The following is an 18,494-nucleotide window of genomic DNA, read 5'->3' as shown; positions in this document are numbered from 1 at the left end:
CCGTCACGGGCAAAACAGACTCAACTGAAGGGAAATGTCATTTATTACCAATTAACTCAGAGAGGAGTAATGAGAAATAAACCCAAATCTTAAAACACCTTCCCCCCACCCCTCCCTCCTTTCCCGGGCATAACTTTGATCCTGATTTTCCTCCCTCCTCCCCCCAGTGGCACAGGGGGGAAAACAGGGAATGGGGGTTGGGGTCAGTTCATCACACTGTTGTTTTCTGCCGCTTCTTCCTCTTCAGGGGGAGGACTCCTCATACGTTTCCTCTGCTCCAATGTGGGGTCCCCCTCACGGGAGACAGTCCTCCATGACTTCTCCAGCGTGAGTCTTCCCACGGGTTCAGTCCTTCATGAACTGCTCCAGCGTGGGTCTCCTCCATGGGGTGCCGTCCTTCAGGAACCGACTGCTCCAGCGTGAGCCCCCTCACGGGGTCACCAGCAGCAAACCTGCTCCAGCGGGGGCTTCTCTCTCCCCACGGGCCACAGGTCCTGCCAGGAGCCTGCTCCGGTGCAGGCTTCCCACGGGGTCACAGCCTCCTTCAGGCACCCACCTCCTCCGGCGTGGGGTCCTCCACGGGGTGCAGGCAGTCATCTGCTCCCCCGCCCATGGGCTGCAGGGGCACAGCCTGCCTCACCGTGGTCTTCACCACAGGCCGCAGGGGAATCGCTGCTCCGGCGCCTGGAGCATCTCCTCCCCCTCCTTCTGCACTGACCTGGGTGTCTGCAGGATGTTTCTCTCCCATATTCTCACTCCTCTCCCTCGCTGCAATTCCTGCTGCGCAACAACATTTTTCACTCTCTTAAATACGTTATCACAGAGGCGAAAAACGCTGTCGCTGATGGGCTCGGCCTTGGCCAGCGGCAGGTCCGTCCTAAAGCCGGCTGGTGTTGGCTATATCCGACATAGGGGCAACTTCTAGCAGCTTCGTACAGAAGCCACCCCTGTAACCCCCCCGCTACCAAAACCTTGCCACGCAGACCCGTTACAAAAACGCAGCCTTTGGAGGCAAAGGAGGAGAAGACATCACCTGCAAGATGGGTGTGTGTGCATTTTATGGGGGCTGAGCCCTACCCAGACCACCTCCACCATGCAGCCCCGAATTACATTTCATTATTTCACCAGAGACACCAGTTTCACAGTAGACTTTATCAGATTTGTTTTTAATTAAAAAAGGCCTCCTGGCAGAGCGCCACATGTTTCTGGATTAATTATTCTGTCTTGACAAGCGTCTAGCTTCCAGGGCAGAGACGTGAATTTAGCAATCCAGAAGACAGCAGGAAACCTTTGCCCAAATGCCCCCCAGAGAGAGAGCAGCACCTCTCCATCATCTCTGCATCACCCCTGCTGTTTGGTCACTGGGTACCAACCACTTTGGTGGCTTCTTCATCCCTCCATCCTGCAGGTCGAGTCACCTTCGTCCCACAGCAGGCACAAGGGAAGGGGATGCTCTATGTTGTTCCACTTTACTAAATATCAGACCTTCTTCCAAAGCTCCTTCCCTATTTTTCTCTATATTTATTTATAACAGCCATGCACAATCCTTCTCCCTCCTCAAAATCAGAAGTCCTTTTCAAAAGGTTGAGAGTTAGTGACCCTAGTCTGGAAACACCTAGTCTGGTTTCATAAAGAAACAGGGTTTTGTGTGCCACATAATCCCAACTGCGGTCTCCAACATCATCCACAGTAAAATGAGGGAGGCCTCATCCAGTGGGCCGAGGCATCCAACAAGCTAACCTAACTCATCGCTCCCAGTGAGACATACAGAAACCATTTGCTTGTTATGGTATCATCACATGTGGTGGGACAAGGAAGTTTCCATAAAGGCTAATTGGAAGCAGTTAATCTGTAAACACCCAAAATCCCAGGGATTATATGATCACTCACAGCTGGGTATCAGTTGAGGAGCGGTGTCACAGTCCGTGTTAATGAACTGTAGGATTAGCTGAAGGAAAGTAGGTGATTGAGAGCTAAACCAATGCCTGCGGTGATCAGAGCAATCCTTCGAGAGCATCACCCACCCAGCCAGCCTCCTCTCGTCTGGGAGAGACAAAAACACTTCACTTCTGCAAAGCAGAAGAGCAAAGCATAGGTTTTAATCGACTATATTTATCAGCCTGATTAGCAGCACAAGTGCTCATCACTCAGAGCTTAAGTGAACCCAAAATAACACCCTTGTCGGCTGCTCCACAGGTCTCTGCTGCTGAGGATCAGTTGCTAAAGCAGCTTGTGGGGTGCTTTGTGCCAGCCAGCCACCTTTCTCCAAACCCCCTAGAGTGTACAAGCCTCATGCTCTGAGACGTAGCCACTGCAAATAACTGTGCAGTGGGGCAATCTAATTAAATCCAATCTGACCTCCAAGAGAGGCACCACCCTGGGTAAACTGAATGGGATGGACTGGGGCAACACGTGGATGCAGCTCCCTCAAAGAGATCATTGGCATTGGGTGGCCAAGAACCCGCTTACCCTGATGTCTCTCTACTCCCACGTCCCCGGTGTGGAGGAAGAACATAGTGAGCATTTAGTGATGATCCTCCAGGATTGTTGACTTGAAATTTTATAGTTTATAACATCTTAGCTTGCAGGCCAAAGACAGGGAGACCAGCTCTGCCTTCAGTGCACTGGATGACCTTCTCTATGTGGAAACCAAGGCTAGGACATGGCCTGTGTAGGGCCAGTTACAAAAGTATTAATTCACACAGGAGCCTTTGAAGGCAGCTCAGCAATGCCCTGAGGCCCTGTGCTTATAGCAGCGCTCACGGGATTTTCTCCTTGGCCTCAGGATCAGTTCCCAGATGCTACAAAGAGGTCCAAGTGCATCACCTACCCTCAGAAAAGCCTTAAAAATAAACGGCCTGATATCAAAACCTGAAGAATACACCAGATTTACTCCTTGTAGAAATGCAGGCAGCCTCACTGAGCAGTCAGGGACTGCACCCAGCAGGAGAAGCATGCATCCACCCTGCTAAGAGGGACAGGGAACAAGCTAGCCTCTGGACTTCCACCAGAGGAAGGGGGTGAAGGACATGGTAGACCTTCCCAGGGAGGTCGCGGGGACATCTTGGCAGCGCACGAGCTCTTTTTGAGTGACAATTAGGCAGGACTTTTGCAGTGACAGCACTCGCTGCTACGGAGAGATGCAGGCAAAGCAGCAGTGCTGCGAAAGGATGGTTGGCAGCCGCCTGCTGCACAACTACAACAGGCTGAAGGAGAAGGATGCTGCTGTTAACTGAGACACAAGATGAATTGCTTGGACTGGTGCACGAGCTGAGCTGACAGATGGGAAAGGACATTTCCACGGGAAGTTGTGCAGAAAGAACCGGCGAGATTTAGAAAGAGAGCCTGGAGAGGAGGGGAGGGAGGTCTGGTGCCTTTCTAAAAGCCACGCTCGACTTGAGGCAGGAGTTATGGGTTTGACACAGGAGATGCTGGACGCTGCTCCGCCGCCTGTCCCATGGCTGAGGGCTGGCACTTGGCTGCTCATTCATAAAATTACTGCTCCTCCCTGGGCAGCTCTGCAACGACAGCTTGGAGCTGCGTTTTCCAATGACCTTTGCAAAGCCGACTTCCACGGGACACCCTGGGCAAGGCCTATTGCTATGAGAACAGGACCACAGTCCTCTCGGCCAAGGAGCTCCAGCCTTTCTGCTGCCCAAATTTGCCTGGGGGGGGAAAGGGCCAGCTTCTTGCCCTGCTATCCTACCCCACAGTGACTGTCATCTCAACAGCCATCTGTCCTGGCTGCGGGGCTGCTCTCACATGAGAGGATCGAGATGGATTTGAGTCGCAAAGGGAATGCCCAGCAGAACGAGGAGGCATACTGTTCAGGACCATTTAAGAAAAAAGACTTGCAAAATAATTAAAAGGAAGGGGTGGGGAGAATGTTCTTAGGGCAGTGTTAAAATTCATTACTCTCCCCAATTTGCAGCATTTCATGCTTACCAGGCTGAACTTCAGATCTGCCACATTAAAATGCTCAAGGGCTGTCTGATTACTCCTTGCCTTCTTGCACCAAGCTAGGATGCTCCAGGAGCACAAAAACTGGGCGTTTTCCTGCCGGTATGAATCAACAACCTTACACTTGCACGTGCATGTGTCTGTGTGTGAGCAAGGAGGGGATCTGCACTCACAACTCTTAGCAGAGCTGAATTTTTTGAAACAGTGGTCTGAGCCCAACCTCAGTCCAGCCACGAAGGTGTTAAACAGGAAACTATTTTATCGGAGGTCCGAGCCAGACTTATGACTCAGGGGTGTTGTGGACTCCCTCTTTTCACCTCCAGCATGTCGTTCCAGCTCCTGCCAGCTGGTAACAATCAGGGCTCCAAGCACTGCAAAAGGAAGAAGGATTGAAAGTGCTTTCGTTGGCCAGGACCAAATACTGGCTGAAAGGCTGTTCCTTCCTTCCCCACAAAGTGCTTCCTCTCCTTCCATTCCAGCTCAGAGGCTCCTGTACCACGGCTAGCTCACCACGCTTGTGCTATCGCAAGGCTGCACCCCAGCCAGCAGCAAAGAGCTCTCTGCTTGCAGATTCTACAGTTGTCTGTCTCTAGGTCAGATAAAACACTTTGTCCTCAGAGGACGGGATCTGCTGGCTCATGTTCTCCACCTCTGTTCTCACTAAACAGGAGAAGTCTTCGATATCACACTGCAAAGGCACAGGATCGGCCGAGGAGAAGATGAAGCAGGAGCCAGGCCTGTGGTTGCCCAAGCCCCAACCAGCTGCAGTCTTATGGGGGCAACCTACAACACTGCAGCCCAATAGCAGGGCGTTCAGAGCAGCCAGGCTCTTCCTAAAAATGTTATTTAAATAATTTTTCCCCAGCCTCCTTCGGAGTTTCTATTGACAGACATGGGACCACACTGGGGTTTGCCCTTCCACCTACCAACACAAAAGTCCAGCTCAGCGGAGGAAAAGCTGCTGAGGCAAGGACGGCTTTATACACTTTTTCTCCAGGACCCAGGGAAGATGCAGTTGAACCATGAATCACTCTCTACACTGAACACGAGATAAGCGCTCCACACCCCTTAACCAACACCTCTATGAACAAAAAAGCCTCAAGTCACGGGCTACAAAGTGACAGTCCCATTGAAAGGCCAGCAGGACCAGCAGCACATGGTCCACAGCAGGTCTGAGCTGCATTCCCAAAGCCCTTTCCCACTCGCAGCTGTGCATCCACCGTAGTTTTGCTTTGGACTCCAAGTGGCATGGCCCAGAGCCAGCAGCACCGCGTTAGCATCCTGCATTAGCAACGTCTGCAAGGACTGGAAGGTGAAGCCACGCTGATGAAAATTAGAAAACAAGCTATAATTTCTTCTCAAATTGACTGCAGTTAACCAGGGGAGCTAATTCCTACGGGAGTCATAGGTAGTCCATCTCCAGATGTTTCTGAGCAGAGCTGGATGTCTTTCCAGAGTAGCTGCTTTAGCCAAAATGCAAATTACTGATCGTTTACAGTGGTTACTTGTTGAAACAAAACTGCTGGAGAACGGAAGGCTGAATGTCCCTTTCTGGCCTTTATCTCTTCCCTTCATCCGGTCATATCTCTGTTCTCATCTAAGAGCTAAAAACTCCACTAGGCTAAAGGAGAAACAACCATTTTTACCCGTATTTATCTCAAGCTCTGATTTTTGTCAGTGATTTGCTGCAGCACAGATGGGATCTGTATCTGGACACCTGAACCCTGCACCTTTTAGCCAGAGGGTTAATCTTGCACGCGTGCACACGGGGACAAGCAGTCACCCCTCAAAAACTCAGCGGAGTGGATTTAGTCTCAAAAAAAAATCCTGATGGGGTTAGGGGCTGTTTGTACTGAGTGAGCAAGCCTGCTGCATCAATATGGCTTTTTGCAAGCATGTAACTACAGCAAATGCTCCCTGATGATACCTCCTCCTCCTCTATGGAGTGGGAGAAAGCATCACTCTCCGTCTGCAAGTATCCTGGTCCCTTCTGCAAACTACTCCGAGACCTACAGAGAAAGGTACTGTCTAACAGCCGACTATTACTGCAAAAACCTCAAGAAAAAAGTAATCTTTCATTAAAAAGTGCATTTGCAGCACAGCCATGGCAGGGGCCAGGGTCACTCCTGCTAGCAGAAGAGTAGTGACGTGATCTGGGTTGAAGCTGGCTGGCAACATCTGCACAAAATCAATTGAAGATAAGATGTCACGTTTGGAGGCTGTTTCCAGCAATATACAGCAATTTTTATCAGGCATGCTTATTTCCTCTGTTTTTTATTTTATTTTTTTTTTTCCTCTAGAACACTGCTCCTTCACTGCTTAACAGCAACAAGACAGCACAGGGAGAGACACAGCTGGTCAGCGCAAATCTTCTCCTTCTGCTCTCCCCCAAGACCCAGGGCCATGTGAGCACCAGGCAAACACCACGGGTGAGCAAAACGCAAACCCAAAGCTCGAGGTTTGCAGAAGATCGGTGCACCCGTTGCCACCCTGTGCACCGGCACCTCGCACCCATGAGCAGACCCTGACAAGCCCCTTGCTTCAAGCTACATTTTTCCTGAGAAGGCTGGGGTTAACAGGAGGGTCTGGGCATCCCTGGATGCCTGTCTCCTGCAGGAGCCCGCTGGGTGTGATGGCCAGGAGCTCCCTTTCACTTGGATAACTCAGACCTGGAGAGCTTTGGCTTGGGAGTTCCTCATTCCTTGCAGATATGAGTCACGGTTTGCAAACAGAGTGGATGTTGGAGCTGCAGAAAGAAAGGTCAGCCCTGCACGGTAAACACTCTAATAACCCTGCGTTGGCAGGAACCTTTGCCTGGCCAGAGCATTGCGCACAAAATGCATTTGTGGCACCAGCGAGCCTGGCCCTTCTGCTCAACACAGATGTCAAGGTCACAGATGGGACCAGGACATAGGTCTGAAGGCATCCTGGCACAGGCAGGAGTAACAAGCACAAAGCAAAGCTGGCGGCAGCATCCCCGACCGGACTGGCAAACTCAGGAGGCTGGAGAGATGCAGGACTATCGGGGATAGGGTGGAAGAACAGCCAAATGAGATGGCAGAAGGACAGACTCAAAAGTAGCGGGAAGAGGAAGGCTATTAACATGCCACTGGGCAACCAGCTTTGGCCGAGGGAAGCAGAGAGGAGCCCAAGATATTCTCTGCATTGGATCCACATCACCCCAACCCATTCATGGTTTGGAGAGAACAGAGGAGCTCAGTTTTGGGTACCCCCCAACACGTCCCTAGGTGCTGCTCAAGCTCTGAGCCAGCCTTACGGTGGCAGACACGTGTTATATTGGACTTGTTCCCCAGGCCACAGCAGGGTTAAAAACCCTTGTAGATCAACAGAGGTTGCAGGACGAGCACCGAAAGGTGAATTAATGGGCTTTGCCAATGCCCGGGCCCTGGAAACAGCCACCGCTTCACTAAACCTCCATGCCCCAGCACTGCAACCGTGACCCTGGTTAATAATTGCAAGGAGCAGCACAGAGCACAAGCCACAACAGAGCACTCCTCAGGAGCCCTGGGGCTTCCCAAAAAACAACCCTTCCTGATGGCAGGAACCTTCTCCAGGGCTCCCCCAGGTTTATATATGGCAGCCCGAACCGGAATGGAGTAGCACAAGCAGATGAGGCTGGTATCAACTAGCAAGGGCCATGTTAAAACATGGCGTGGCTCACACAGAGCAGGTTTTCAGGCACTGGAGAAATACAGCCTAGGAAGAGCAGAGTCGTGCATGCAGAATCGAGCCACCTCCAGCTGTGGTTGTCCAGACACATGGGCCTTCCTTATCCCAAGAGGGCTGTCACCCCACAACTGCATCATGTGGAACACAGACCTTCCACCCCACAAGGTAAGAAGAGTGCTGTGCCCTTCCCAGCACCCATTTTGATCACTTTTTCTACTAAAAATAAAATAAAAAAAAACCCAAACAATGCTATCTTTGTAGGATTGTACTGAACATGTATTTCTATTATTTATTCAGGGCTTCTAACTGAATGTGTGGAGCAGCTTCTTTTAAATCTGGTCACACTGACACCACTGGAAGCCCTGCACCTCATCAATACACTCAGGCTGGTTTTCTTGCCAGCTGGGCAAAAACATTATGGTCTCAAGACAGACCTGTACCTCTGTGATGTGGCCAGAGGGAAGGACAGAAGAGTCACAGGGCTTGAGGTAGCCTAGAGGGCCTTTTTCTTGGGCATTAGGGGTCACAGAGATGTTTCCTTACAAGGCCTGGGTAAGTGGCAAATTCATCCAGAAAACTCATCATTAGCACAGATAAAATGCAGCACGTCTCCATGCAAATGCTCCGTCTTCAATAGCTTCTGCAGCCTCTGGGATAATTAAAGCAACTGAACTTCAAAAGATGCAGAGACGTGTGTGTCGGAGGAGCAGAAGAGATAACGGGGCTGCAGCTACTCTGTAGGAAACTGAATGGAGCCAGCTGGATCCTACAAGATCGTCCCTCTCAGACTAGCTGTGCTGTTTGTCCCTCCGGCTGAGCCAAAGCATCCCTCCTGCAGCTTCAGCCCAGATCACATCACAAACGCCATCCCCAGGGCTGTGGGCTTCTTCTCTGTCCCTCACCTTTACCTTGCAGAACCCGCAAACTCTATCCCCTTGGAGGCCTGCAGGTACAACCAAGTCCTTCAGGTCTCATCTTAAGAGACTCCTGGCTATACCAGAAATGTGTCCCTTGACCTGCTCCAGTTCAAACCGAGCGGGATCCAAACATCACCTGCAATTTAATCCAACGAGAACTCCCCACTGCCTCTGGCTCCACACCCCAGGCTTTGCCCCAAACAGCTCCTGGCCCCAAGTCAGGACTCAAACCTCTGCCAAGACAACATCTCCCAGCTTTGGCTAATAAACAGTTTTAGAATTTTCTCTTTGCCTGTCCTAGACCCGAATAAAAGCACTGAGGCACTCTGCTCTTGCCTTCTTCCAGCTCGGGTCCTCCATTTTCAGTTTTCCCCTTTCACAGGCCCTTAACCCCCTTGCAAAACCCTTCCTGAGCCCCACGTCCTATAAATCCCATAGCCACAACAGCAAATATCCAGACCACACTTGGGTATTGTCTGATTTCAGAAGAGCATTCCCCTTATCTGCAAAACCTTCAGGCTGGGCCAGCAAGATCTGCCATTTTTTAATTTTACCTCTTTTTCCCTCCCTGTCTTTAATGAGTTTTTCTTCCCGTGCCTCTTCTAAAGCATCACAAGCACACGAGTCATATTTACAGGCTTGTAGCAACTCGACTTGCTATTGCTTTTGAAGAGGGAAGCCTCTCTCAGGTAGATTGGACCACCTCGAATTTGTGAGATTGATTAGAAATCTTTATCACTGGATCCACCTGGCTCTTGCAAGCTGAAAGGTCTGAACATAAGTTCCTGCTGTCCCCATTTGAGCTCTCCAAATTGTGTTTATGCCTTGGATGCTGCAGCTCCCCTAACCCACCAGACAACTTTTTCCCCCTTATTCCTTCATTTCAGCAGCACTGCTCTTCTCTAATATCGAGGCAGGAGTTTGCCATTCTGCTCTCAAGCTGAAAGCCTGCAGCATTTTACCAGGCAGCGACTAGACACCAGCTTTCCTCCCCTGGGGAGACGAATACAGGTCATGATGCTGAGCACCGCCAGTTACCTCCATTCACTTGCATCTCCCTAATCAAGTAGCAGGAGGCTGGACACCTCTCATGGGCTGCAACTGGTCCACGACCTACAGCTGGATGGTCAAAGCCAACCAGCACCACAGGAGCTGCTGCTACGCGCCGTGGCTGACACACCCCGCAGCATTGCAACGTTTGCTGGTTTGGGGACAGATTGTCTCCTGCTGTGGAGATGCTTTCAGCTCTTTGTGCATTGCAGAAATACCCAGGGAGGGACTCGTTCTTCTTACAGGGGACGGTGACCTCCAGAAAGTGTAGGAGGTCTCCATGCACCAACACAACATGACCTTTTGCAGGGGGTCATGCTCCGGTGCAACGCCCACCTTTGCTTGCTTTTGCTTCCCAGCACTCCCGTAACAGGATAAGCCATCAGGATGTGATGTATTCCCATGTTGTCCTGCTCCATGCGGTCCAGAGGGCAAGGTAGGACCTCTGCAACCACAGAGCTCCACAGGGTCCTCGGGGGCCCTTCCTGGGGTAACACAGAAGAAGACTCTGCCCCTTGCTAGCCCTTCCTTAACACCCTGAGCTGTGCCCTCAGGCAGGCTCCCCAGGTCAAACTAACCCATCACCAAGCCACAAGCACAAACAGTGAGACCAAAACGCTGTTCCTCATGCTTCAACTCCAACCTCATGTTTGGGGGCAAAATCCAAAATCCCCGCTCCTCCGAGAGCATCCACTGCCCTGCGGCACTCACCTTCCTGCGGCTGCCCCTAGGGGACAACTCCCAGAGGCTGGGATTACAGGCAGCAGCATCAGGGGAGACCCTACACAGACAGGATAAAAAGCAGGTGCCCACCCAGGTCATAAGATTTCTTCCAGGTGAGGATTTCTCCTCTTCTGAAGACCTCTTGCTCTGCTGCAGCCCAGCATGGCTGGTGCTTGCTCCTGCTGCCATGGTTGGCAGCCTGATCCATGCCCCCTGCTCTCACCCCACCAAAAATAATCTATCACCGCTCTGGGGTCTATCTGGAAACTCTGCCCGAGGCCAGAGCGGGCACCGCCGTGTCTGCAGGAGGTGGCTCAGGGCATGTCATCACCGCACGGTTAGCAGCGAGCAGGAGAGCACGGGCTGAGCGCAGGGCAGGGCTGGAGGGCAGCAGTTCTGGGGTGGGGATGAAGCCCCTGTCTCCTCTCCCAGCAGGTACCCTACTGGAAGTCCTTGCTCCGTATCCCTTTAGACACCCTCACGCTGCAGCAGCCCTGAGCTGGAGCAGCCAGTCACAGGGTATGTAGGAGATGTACCCAGTGACACGGGGAAGAGTTTCACTTCCCCACACAGGACAGAAACCTGCTGCAGCCCCAGCCACAACCCCCGCCCCCGTGAGACGCATTAAATCGCTGCTCTCCTGCTCCTGCATGAAGACCTGGAGGCCACCAAGGGCAAGACTTGCCGGACAAGCACCATCCCTATCCAACGCAGCAGCGGGCGGCCTGGCGCCCCGCAAAAGCCGAGTTTGCAGCTGCAGCTGTTACCGACGCAAGACTTCCCTTTGCTTGGCAGAGAAATCACTTCCTTCAATCACCCAGGAGAAATCCCTGCAGTAGTTACACATGCTCAGGCAACTGGTAGGACCAGCTCTGCAAGGCTTTTGAAGCAGCAAGTGTGCAAATACTGTGTAGGAAGTTCTTGCTTACCAGGGTGTGGCTTGCAAAAAATAAAACGGGCCAACCCCAAACTCTGAGCAACAAACAGGAGTGCTTCCTTCTTCTTTATAAGGGGGCTGGAGGCAATGGTGGAACAACTCAGGAAGGGCTGGGAAGGGATGGAGTCATCCAGAGCCATCTGCATCCTGCACCAGTAAGCCGGGGAACCTCAAACAAGTAGAAATGCAACGTAAGCTGGGTCAGAGGGTGCTCACTGCAAGGGAGGGGTGTGTTTTCTCACCCGGGGAATTCACTGTATGAATTATCTGGAGATATAACAAAAAAAGAAACCAAAACCCCACAGTACCAACAACAAAAACACAATGGGGGAAAAGGATCTTGGTTTAACGGAAGGCCAGGCAGGAGCAGAGCTGGAGCCTTGCCCTTTTCCCTCGGTGATCACAGACCTGCTTGCCTGTCATGTCGTAACCGTAGCAAGCGGTATTACCTGTACCCTTCCCTGACAGTAAAAGCGTGGCCCTGCCCTGGGCTGCTGCAGTCTTGTTTGATTAGTTATGGCCAGGCTACAGGATAAACCTGGAAGGCAAAAAACAGGGCTGCAGCCTCCCTCATCTGAGGATGGGCTCCAGCCAGCCAGGGAGCCAATTTTCCCCATAAGCTAAGGAGGTCCCTGCACGGTGGGGAGAAGAAACCCTCTCCCATGTATCATTTCAGAGCTCCCCATGAAGGTTTTCCGGCCTCTGAGCATTAAAGTGGTCGGGATGCTTTACCGTTCCTTCTCCCCTTAACCTACATTCACAACCGATTGAAACAGCAGGACGTGACAAAGCAGAGCTGATGCTCAGATGGACGGTGGGAGGACTAAAACTGGTCATTTTTTGCACAAGGGCAAACCAAGGGGCAGAGAGCACTTCTCTGTGCCGGAAAAGTATTTTAAGGTAAAATGCGTCAAAACCTTATTGAATTGGGACATATCCCCTAGAGCACACGAAAGCTGCCTACAGGATGCTCGAGCAGGCGGGGGGTGAGGAGCTCAGTCCAGCCCCCTTTGAAGGGCTGGATCAGGCCCAAAGGAGCCAGTTCTCTGACCTACATGCTGCAAACCCCGTGGGCTCCCAGCACGGCTTTGCAGGGGTATCATCTGTCACGTCTCCAGCACAGGAGGATCCCCAAAGCATGAAGATCTGCAATACTGGCTGAAAACTAATGCTTTGTGCAGAAAGGCAAAAGCTGTTGAAGCTTCCCCTGACCCAGACCGCAGAGGAGAAAGGATTTTTTCCCAGAGGGAGTGAAAAACTCAGTGGCAGCCATTCTTATTTCCACCATCACCTCAAGAAGTTATTCCTATATTGAGGCAGCAGAATAGGGCCTCTCCTGCAATATAAGCCAATTTAGCAGGAATAACCCACAGATGAAAAGGCTCCACGGTGCAAAGGGGAGAGCTAAGAGCAGGGGAAGGGTTAATGTTGCAGCCAGACAGATGCTTGACTGGTAAAAAAAAGCAGCCCTCTCGAAGCCAATGGGTCTGTCTCCGTTTTCTGCAGCGCCCAGAGCCTGCTCTTTTCTCCCTGGGTAATCAACTGGAAGCGAGCAGAGCCGGAGTAATCACCGCACCTCATTCCCCAACCGTGATGCTGCCCGTGGGGCCAGGAGGTGGAGGAGCATTGCCTGGCCCGAAGCAGGTCAATGCAAGCCCATCATTGAGCCTTGGTGCTCCACGAGCAGCTCAGAAGAGCGGGTGAAGGCTGAGGCACGAAGATATCAGCAAATAATGGTACCCCAGTATGTCCCACGACACCACGGTCCCCCCCACGACGTCTTTCTACAGGCTGAAACCCTCCTGCAGCTATGGAAGAGGTTTCACCTCTGGGTATCTGCAGAGAGAGGAGTTGACACCTCTAGTGAGGAGGAGGAGGAGGGAAAGTGCCTGATCCCAGCCTTCAAGGCATAGCTGCATCCTTCTCATTCTCCATCTATTAACCTGCTGCTTCCCTGCTTGGAGTAAGCGTTAGGAGAGGGGTCTTGGCACCTCGGGACTGGCCCCAGTTATCTGGTAATGAATGCACAAGCGTGAGCAGGTTTAGAGGATGCACCCGTTCTTAGTACCATCATAAACCAGCACAAACACTGTCTAAATCTCCTCTCGGGATCAGATCCAAAGCCTTCTTAAAGCTTCAATGCTTTGTTATTAATCGGTGCAGTGACCAGGGAAGGGAGAGCTGGATTTTTTTAATTTTTTTTTTTTTTTTTGGAGGCATAATCAAAGACAAAAAACTATTTCAGTGGCATGTCTGGGCTTCCTCTGCTTCATGCCTGGTCTGGTCCCACATCAGGCGGATGGCAAGACCTGCTCGGCTAACACAGCGTTCCCCAAAGAAGACACCAGGGCAGGTTGTCTGCACCAGAGGGTCCTGGCCTCCTACCTCGACAAGCCCCAAACCCACTTTATATCACAGCCAAGCACCTTAGGAGGGAAGAGGTGTGCCCTAATTCCCACTTTCCTACCCTCCTCTGATGGGATGCAGTCGCAGAGCCTCTAGATAAGCCTCCCAAGCTAAACTGAATGAATTCACACCCATTTGCCGACACTGTCCTCCAGTTTAAATAGCTCTTCTGCCTCCCGGGTGTTCACCCCTTGGATGTATTTATAGGCAGCAAGCACATCCCCTCTCTGCCTTTGTTTCGCTGGGCTTTTATAGCCTTGTATAATAGCTCTCCATCCCTCTGATCAGCCTTACAGCCCAGTTTCCCTGCACCTGCTCCAGGCTGAGTTAATCCCTCTCAAGCACCAGATCTCAGAGCCTGGTCCTTCCGCATTAACTCTTCCATACCCTTGTCCCACCGACACCCTTCACCTGGTTCCCCTCGCCTTTTTTTTGCAACCCTCCCAGAGGCACCCATGACCAAAACAGTCCTGAACATCCCGTCTCATCTGTCCCAACACGATTCAACCTCCAAACATAGCACAAAGCCCACTGTATGGCCTGATATACGTCCATGGGGACATCTCCACGCCCTGCAATTCATCCTCAAGGTCAGCCGGTTCCCTCTGGCCAAGCACCTCATCCATCCCATACGGATGGTGCCTCTCAGCTTGGTTTTGCAGGCAAATCTTCACATGAAAAACGAGAATGAGCTCAGATCTTCCTGTAAAGGCTTTAAGCAGATTTCACCTCTCCTCCGTGGGGTTAATGCGTCCAGCGGTGCCCTTTGCCACCTCCCCTAGCCCCCAGCAGAAATATTCTCCACTGAAATACTCCCACACGCACTAAGTGTGTAAAGCCCTGTCAAGTCCAGGTAAAAGAGACCTGTAGTATCTCCTTTGCCAAAAAAAAATGAGAGCAAAGCTACAGGTTGGTCCAGCACAGCCCCCTTTGGTACCACTCCTGGGTTTCCACCGCCCTCCACCCAACGTACTTAAGGATGCCCACAGTAGCTCTCCATGGGCATCCATCACTGGCTGAAAGAGCCCCCTTGGAAGGACAACACAGCATGGTAGAAAGCAGACGAGCAGGGATTTTGCTGGGCTCATGGCCATCTCAAAGCCTCACCTAAGTCATTTTTTTACCAGAGCAGTCACGCATGGGGGGCTGATGGCAGAAAGCAGGGTTGCACTTGACTCTGCCACGAACCTCCAAAGTGCCTTGGTCATGTCACTCTGCCCCTTTTTATGTGTCACCGCTCTGCAGGCAGGATTGTTGCTTCTGCGCGTCACACGGGGTGTCCCTAGGACATGACAAAGGGGCTTGATTTCTACTCTGAGCAGGGCCTGCTACAGCGAGCCCCGCTGCCTTCCTCACAACCTGCTTTGCCTTTTTTCTATGCCTTCATCCTCAACTTTGCTGCCAAGAAGAAAGTTTTTCCCAACCGATTCTGGCACGTGGCTCCCAGCAAGCCAAGCCCCACACGTGCAGCAGCGTTTGTACCCACACCCCCATTGCAGCGGGGAGATTCAGACCTCACATCCAGCTCCCAAGGGTGGAGGGTCTCTCAAAGAGCACTCAGCAGTCCAAGAGGGACTTTTTACAACCCCGCTGCCTGGCTGACGGGCTGGAGATGAGCCCCAAGCGATACACCTTAAAGAATTACTTAAATAAGGAGGAGCCAGCCAGCGATCCTGGGAAGGGCAAGGGGGAAATAGATCGCACCAGGGCAGATGTGCCTGTAGCAAGATGTTGCACCGAGCAGGAGCTAAGTGGTGAGCACCCAGATCAGGCACTGCTCCTCCATCCATGCCTGTCTCTGCTGCTTTTCCCCCTCCCTGGTTCTTGCTGCCCCAAGGATGCTCCCAACAGGTGATACCTGCTCTCACCTGCATCTATAAGCTTGTCCCTCCTCAATTCAATGCTCCCCCGAGCAGCATGGCCAGCCAGGCTCTCTACATCTGCCTTGGGCTACCCACCACCCATGGGCAGAGTGCAGGGTGGGAGATGCAGCTGCAGGGACCCTGTGTTGCCCTCACCCCAGTATAACATCAGTTCAGCGTACCAGGACACCAGGCTGAGCCTGGGAGGGAGACCTGAGCCCCGTAAGACGTAAGAGTGGATGGAGAGGAAAGGCGCCCCAGGGAAAGTCTGCAGCACGGTCCTTGCTGGATGCAGCAAGAAAAGCAGCTGAGGATTGAACAGCATCCTCCGCTACTCGCCGCGCTCGCTGCCCTGCTTTCATCTCCATTTGCCATGTCTGCCCGCACTCCCCACCAAGCTCAGAGCTAACGCAGCATCCGGGCAGAAATGTAATGGTAATTGGTAATAAATAACCGGTAATATATCCAAGCATCACACACGGGTGGATCTGCAGGGCCAGGCAGGCAGCCTAGGCTCACCTGGCAGCTACTGGAGTGGGAGGAGAGGGACAGAGGACCAGAGCCACTTCTGATGGGACACCCTCCACTAGAAAGCACCAGGCTGGTTTCTCAGGTCCAAAATACCATTTTTCAAAGCAGGAAGAAAGGGAGAAAGGGATCGTGCCTCCCACCCCCGGAATACGGGAAATCCAGACTCATATCCCTGCTTGGAAACCCAAAAAGGCATCAGTTCCCTGCGCCCCACCAGCAGCCTGGCCTGCCCCGGGGCCAGGAGCTTTCTCTCGCCTTAACTTTCCATGTGACTTAGTAAAAGCGCTTGGGTTTGTCCCAAAAAAATGGAACAAAGAACAATACTGAAACCTCAAGATATTTTCCCGGCGCTGAAATCCTGCTCTCCAGCCAGCGCCGAGGCCTCCCCGCTGAAAGTTTCTGTCCAGCTTGGCTCCACCAGCAGAAACAAGCCGGACTGGGAGCAGCTGCGGGGTTTTTAACCACCCGGGGTGCAACTTTCCGATGCACCGGCCCCAAGCACCCCGACTTCCAGCATCCCCCACAACTAGACCTCCCACCGGCGCTCGCTAAAGGCAAGGGCAGCCCCACGCCCCACGCAAAGCAGCGCAGGGGAGGAGGCGGCGTGCCTGCTTTTGGGGTTTTTTTGGTCTCTTTTTGCCCTAAAATAACCTGACACACGCAGCTACCCCCCCCCCCTCCCCGCATTCCCAAAGCCACAGGTGCCCTCAGCATCCCCCGAGGGGGAGGTTGGACCACCGGGGCAGGGCGCGGAGACGCCTCCCCGCGGAGGCAGCAGCAGCGGGGTTTAGGGGGGGGGGGGGGCAGGGACAAGCCTCCCCCCCCGCCTCCCCGGGGCCGGGGGTCTCCTTACCTGCCCGTTGCCGGTGCCGTTGCCCGATGCCGGTGGCCGGTGGCGCCGCTCCGGGCGCGCCGCTGCCCGCAGCGCTTCGCCCCCCCCCCCCCCCCCCCCCCCGGCAAAGCACCGCCCCGACGGGGCGGGCAGCGATCGCGGCGCCTGCGCTGGGACCGCACCGGGGGGGCGGGGGGGGAGGACACGACACGGGACACCGGCACCGGGAATGGGAACGAGGACCGGGAGGATGCGGCGATCCCAACGGGCTGGGAACTGGGGGTGGTTACTGGGAAGCGGGGGGGGGTTGAGACCGCCCAGCAGTGGGAAATGGGGAGCGGCGGCAGCGGTTGGCGCTGGTCCGGGAATCCGCGCCTGGGACTGGGGAGCAGTCTGGTGAACTGGGAGCGCCGCTGGGAAGGGGGGATCTGGGACTGGTAGTGCCCGGGCACAAGATCATCTGGGAAATGAGCCCATCAGCGGAAACGCCCAGGCGCCAGCACCACCAGTACCACCAGTACTGGGAACGGGGACCAGCACCTGGATCACCCAGCTGCTGGCACCAGCCACTGGGACCTCCTAGGCAACGGCACTAGGGCCAGCACTGGGACTAGCATTGTCCTGGCACTGGATACTGGGACAAAGTCACACTGGCTCTGCCTGGGACCTCACACTGGGGTTGGGAACTGGGCAAACTGGACCACCGTGCATCAAAACCAGCTGGGCGCTACACACCAGGGCCACCTGGGCACCGGGCAGCTGGGGTGTGTGAGAACATCACCCACGGAGGGTGCAGGGGAGAGTCGCCAAGGGTTGCAGGATTTGGGTGCAAAGGGGGCATCCCCCTGTCAGGAATGGTGTGGGGCAGGATCACTGGGCTTGAAGATGTGTTTTCCAGCCCAAGACTGAAGTTATTCCCCTTTTCTGTTTTGCAAGAGGGAAACAGAGGCACTGGGAAGGGGGGGTCAAAGGCTGGACAGGCACTTGCTCCCCCTGCACATCCACAGAGGTGGACATGCAACGGGAGTCACAGGGCTGACGACGGGGCCAAGGTGGCCAAATCGTCCGTGCCCCCACGGTGGAAAATGTACATTCCCAGTCCACAAATACATGTCCAAGAGGGAAAAATAAACATGACTCACCCAAAAGTGCATCCCCCACGGCAGAAAGGAGCTGGTGGGGTTTGACAGACCCTCTGTCACAGGCAGCTCTGATCCAATGCTCTGACTCCACGCACAAGCTTTATTGGCAGTATTCAGGGTTTATAGTAAACCAGGCCAAAAAGAGATAGCAAGGGAAGTACAATTAACAGAAATTATTGTAAATGATGGGAATAAACTTTTCACATTCAAAATTGTGGATTATCAGACTTTCAGACAACAAAAAACCAGGGCTAAGTGTTAGCTGCTGCCTGCCAGGGACCGAGAGAACACTTAAGGGCATCTGCTTGCCACATTTTCAGTAATGCAGTGAAATTTCGGTGATAAAATTAGAAAGAAGGCTGTGCCTGGAGCAGCGCTGGCCTGGCAGGAGCTCCTGTTCCCACTGAGGTGTCACCTGCAGCTGTATCTGGTCACCACGAATCG

At 53.1% G+C, this 18,494-nt stretch overlaps 1 protein-coding gene across 1 annotated transcript in view; it reads right to left on the bottom strand.

Annotated features, from left to right (window-relative positions):
- Positions 1–16,969, bottom strand: part of CAPN5 (calpain 5) — a 57,409-nt gene extending 40,440 nt beyond the window's left edge. The window contains exon 1 of the mRNA XM_086481643.1: positions 16,930–16,969. The gene's annotated coding sequence lies outside the window, so the exon portion shown is untranslated. The remainder of the gene's footprint in view (positions 1–16,929) is intronic.
- Positions 16,970–18,494: the final 1,525 nt, after the last annotated feature.

Source organism: Leptosomus discolor, chromosome 1, assembly GCF_034619465.1.
Source record: "Leptosomus discolor isolate bLepDis1 chromosome 1, bLepDis1.hap2, whole genome shotgun sequence".
In the NCBI taxonomy this organism is placed as follows: Eukaryota; Metazoa; Chordata; class Aves; order Leptosomiformes; family Leptosomidae; genus Leptosomus; species Leptosomus discolor.
Note: the sequence above shows the minus strand (reverse complement) of the source record. Positions and strands in the feature narration are given on the sequence as shown.